The sequence below is a fragment of the Octopus bimaculoides genome, chromosome 4 (assembly GCF_001194135.2).
Source record: "Octopus bimaculoides isolate UCB-OBI-ISO-001 chromosome 4, ASM119413v2, whole genome shotgun sequence".
In the NCBI taxonomy this organism is placed as follows: Eukaryota; Metazoa; Mollusca; class Cephalopoda; order Octopoda; family Octopodidae; genus Octopus; species Octopus bimaculoides.
The window spans coordinates 140,172,281-140,177,796 of NC_068984.1; positions in this window are offsets into that span (position 1 = coordinate 140,172,281).

A 5,516-nucleotide genomic window follows, 5' to 3' on the forward strand; every position below is an offset into this window, starting at 1 on the left:
TGTGTGTGTGTGTGTGTGTGTGTGTGTGTGTGTGTGTGTGTGTGTGTGTGTGTATATATATCAATGCAAATGTAGTTTGATATGAAGGCAGAAGGATATGCATAATCGGGCACACGTACGCGCACATATATATGCATACTCATGTATATAAGAATGTATACATACGCATATGTATATTTGTTCATATATATATATTTGAGTAGTTATGCCTTCCCATATACACACACACATATATTTAAAGGATCTCAAACACAGGTATTTATAAAGAGGCAAATAAAGATAGATAGATAGATAGATAGACAGATAGATAGATAGATAGATAGATAGATAGATAGATAGATAGATAGATAGATAGATAGATAGATAGATAGATAGATAGATAGATAGATAGATCAGCGAGCTGGCAGAAACGTTAGCGCGTCGGGCGAAATGCTGAGCGGTATTTCGTCTGTCTTTACGTTCAAATTCCGGCGAGGTCGACTTTGCCTTTCATCCTTTCGAGATCGATTAAATAAGTACCAGTTACGCACTGGGGTCGATATAATCGACTTAATCCGTTTGTCTGTCCTTGTTTGTCCCCTCTGTGTGTAGCCCCTTGTGGGCAGTAAAGAAATTAGATAGATAGATAGATAGATAGATAGATAGGTAGGTAGGTAGGTAGGTAGGTAGGTAGGTAGGCAGGCAGAAAGGCAGATGAGTGGATAGGTAGGTAGATAGATAGATTGATAGATAGACAGATAGATAGACAGACAGACAGACAGATCTAGCTGCACGCTTAGCCAGCTTTAGATTAATGTAGGTTAATAGCTGATTTAAGAATTTCTGAAGTCTTAAATGCACACATACACCCATGTATTCATAAATGATGTTATAGGTTTGAATGTCTGTCTGTCTGTCTGTGCCAAAATTGCATTGAATTTCATCGGTAGACCATAAAACTGTATTCGTTCTTCTTCATTAAATGACGAGAAATATGAAGGTATTTTCTAACCTAATGTTACGAACACACAATAGAAATATCTTAATTCGGATCATAAAACTTCATAGCCGAAAGAATTGTTTTTATCTATACATCCATGACATAGTCTTTGCTTATGAAAGACATTAAAAGACACGTAATTATTCGTTCCAGTTTAACAAAAGTGCAATATATTTTTAGAAACGAAAAGGATTCTAAAATATGATTGAAATACAAAGCATCTAATTCTATTGAGTAGCTTTTTCCCCAGCACGTCTTGGAAAACAGATAAAGGCACGCACACAAGCAGAGACAAATGTAAATACAAAAAGATTTATTGACAGTTTTTCTCTTGCCGCTCTCTCATATATGACAATATTATATATTATTTGATGCTTATTAAGGAGCCGAGCTGGCAGAAGCGTTAGCAAGCTGGACAAAGTGCTTAGCGGCATTTTAGAGTTCAAAATCCGCCATGGTCAACTTAGCCTTTCATTCTTCCTGAATCGATAAAATAAGTAACAACGGAACGCTGAGGTCGAAGAAATAAGTACCAGTTGAGCACGGGGGTTAATGTAATCGACTAACTACCGCCCCTAAAATTTCAGGTCTTGTGCAGATATTAGACAGGATTTTGTGGGTGGGTATGTGGGTGGGTATGTGGGTGGGTATGTGGGTTGGTGGGTAGATAGATGGAAGGATGGATGGATGGATAGATAGATAGATGTGTCTTTGTGTTTGGTCCGGGACAAACTCAATGCCACACGCATCATACGTCTCACAACCGGTGATGATTTGTTTACGTTCCTGTAAATTAGCGGTTGGGCAAAAAAGACTGATGGAAAAATACCGGGCTTTCAAATATTTAGTACTGCGTCGATTCGTTAGTCTGAAACCCTTTAAGGCAGTGCCCCAGCATGGCCGCAGTCCAATGACCGAAACAAGTAAAGGATAAAAGATACAAGATAACAGATGTAAGAAAATAAATCTCTGGTAAGTTGTAGAATAATTACAATGCTGGAGACTGAGTTTAAACTTTTTCACTGACAAAATTTAAATTATGGCCTTATAGTGCATCGTCGTAATTAAGTTGTCAAAAGAGTGTTGGAGATGAACTGTGAGTTAGATACTATTTATTTAATCTAATATGTGATAGGAATGTTATATGAAACGTTCAATTTTATTGAATATCACTGGAAAAACATGTGATTTGGTTACGTATAAGTATGTATATAAGTGAAGTATGATGCAATAAAAGGGATTTTTTTTTGTGTTAGGCCTAGAGTTGTTTTATTTTACGGTTAGTGAGGTGGAGAAAGATACAAACAAAAATATGTTTTTATTGAATTAAACAAGAAATGAAGTAAAGAGATTGTCAAAATAATTTTGTAATGTTATTTATGAAAAACATATGAAAAATGTAGCCTATACATACATACATACATATATACATACTCACATGTATCTGTGTGTGTGTGTATGTGTGTGTATGAAAATGTATAAATATATAGATATACAAATATATCTGTATATATGTATACATACATATATACATATATACTTGGGAGTGTTAAAAAGTTCCTGGCTTTAAGGCCCAACGTTCCAAGTTCTTTTACAGGGCTTATAAAAACTGAAGGACCGCTACAATAAGTGAATATGGTGGATAAAATCATAATAAATGGATCGTCCTTATTTTCTTTTACCCAAAACCAGGTACTTCTCAGCTGCCACTCGTGTAAATACACACACCTGATCTCCGACTCACACAACATGTAGAGTAACGTTACTCCAGAAATCCTTCGAAGCATTCCCATTTTGGCCATTTGTATTCGCCATTGCACGCTTTCTGTCCATAAATGAGAACAGACGGAAATGAAATTCACGATAGCGAGTTTGGTTTTCCAACCAATCTTCTTGTGAGGAACAACGAATGATGGAGCTGGTGCGTTACTGTCCCAGCATTGACCATTCTAACACCTAATTCCTCCCCCTACTTCCTATCATTCTGATAGAAACACATATAATTTTTTATGTTATTATTCGGATTGGAATTTCAATGTAAGATTCGAGTATTATTCATATAAGTGTCAAATGGACCAATATTAACTGCAAAGAGACTTACCAAGATTATTAAAAAGTCATATAAAGAAGTAGATATGGGGTATTATATTTACGGTGGCTATTAAGAGAACATTATGTGTGTATATATAATACAAAGCTAAGGGGTGGTTATAATCTGGTGTAAACTTTGAAAATATAATGTAGACACGTAAGGTAGCAGCTACTGTAGTTTTCCATCTGTATAATTGTGTAAATATCGGTATAAAATAGGAATACACCCACATACAAACACACCATTTATATATATGTGTGTGTGTGTGTGTGTGTGTGTGTGTGTGTGTGTATTGATAAGCTTAAATCTATATTTTAAAAAAAAAACGAAAAGAAAATACTTTGAGAATTTGAGAAGTTTATCGTGGATAATAGAAAGTATTTATATTTCAACCAAAATATAAAATATCTCAATGTAAGTATGTGTGCGTGTGTGTGTGTAAGTCATACATTTTTATCAAAATATATATATACATACATATATGTAAATGTATATATAGTGTTAAACTATATATATATGCGAGTGTATGCATGCTTGTATGTATGTACGTACGTATGTATGTACGTACGTATATATGTACGTATGTATATATGTACGTACGTATGTATGTACGTACGTATGTATGTATAATGTTAAATTAGATCTAACAGGCCTGTCAAAGAATTAAGCGTATTATTGTACAATTCAATTATCTGAGCTTAGTCTCAACGTTATATGTGCTTATGATAAAACGGTGGCTTGTATAGTTTGTTCAGAATTTAATTTAAAGGTGGGTTCGACTGTAGATAGTGCATAGATAGTGAAGGCGCGTGACGGAGTGGTGAGGATGTTACACACTTGATCGTAAAATCGTGGTTTCGATAGGCAGCGAGTTGGCAAAAACGTTAGCACGTCGGGTGAAATGCTTAGCGGTATTTCGTCTGCCGTTACGTTCTGAGTTCAAATTCCGTCGAGGTCGACTTTGCCGTTCATCCTTTCGGGGGTCGACAAATTAAGTACCAGTTGGGCACTGGGATCGATCTAATCGATTATCCCCTTCCCCAAATATTTCGGGCCTTGTGCCTAGAGTAGAAAAAAAAATCGTGGTTTCGATTCCTATACTGGGTGGTGTGTTGTGTTTTTGAAGAAAGCAATTCATTTCACGTTGCCCCAGTCAACTCAGCTGTAAATGATTTCCACTAATAACAGGAAAGTTAACTCTGCAACGGACCGGCGTCCTGTTCAGGAGGGCCTATTGTAATCTCAGTTACATATACGGCATGGAGACCGGATTAACTCCGACCTTATGGGCTTCTTTCAGTTTCCGTCTACCAAATCCACTCACAAGGTCCGGCCGGAAGCTGTAGAAGAAAACTGTTACTCGAGGTGCCACGCAGTGGGACTGAACCCAGAACCATTTGGTTGGGGAGGAAGGTTCTTACCACAAAGCTACGCAGAGACTCTGTCATGAAACAATCCAATTAAACCTTATCTCTAAAGTACACAGGATTAACTTCTAATTCTTTCAGATTAAGATTAATATGCTTTTTCACAATCAAATTAGAAACTCAGATACAAATCTTTCGAAATTTATTTGTATTCTCAAAGCAAAACATGCCATCGCTACGCTATCCTCACAGATGAGGCTTTTGCATCCTGTATAGACGATTCATTTGTTTAGAGTAATCAAATGCTTGTGCCGTGCATTAGCCCATTAACCTTTATCAAATCAACACTGGCTATAGAGGTGAACAGTGCAGTATGCATCACGTGACAAAGTGATCACAGAGCATCGTGAAATGAAGTATTATGCTCAAGAACACAACGCACCGTCCGGTTCGGCAACCGAAACCAAAATCTTTCGATCGGAATTGCAACACGCTATCCACTAGGCAAAGCATCTTCATATAAAAGAATGTATATTTTATTTTCCCAAACATTAAATAAACAGTGACAAGCTCCGCCTCTTCATCTTTGAATCTTATAAAATCTTGTTTTCTAAACTCGCTTGTCACTAGTCACAATTCAAAGTTAGCTAATCCGTGATAACGAAACGATTTAAAGCACTTAAAGACTGGAAACTGTTAACTTCAACGAAATAGATGAAATTGCATATCAGACTAAAATTTACAGACAACAACAGTAGGTCGACTGATAGACGAAGGCGAATCTGAAGGACCAAACCTTCCATGTCAAATGTTGCAGGATCTAGAAAGGGAGTGATGATATTTGAGTGATAAGAAGCTTGCTTCCCAACTACATGGCTCCGGGTTCAGTCCCGCTGCATGGCACCTTGGGTAAGTATCTTCTACTATAGCCTCGGGCAGGCTAAAGCCTTGTGAGCGGATTCGATAGACGGAAACTGAAAGAAGCCCGTCGTGTATATATATATATATATATATATATATATATGTATGTATGTATATATATATAACGTATGTATGTATATATATATAACATATATAT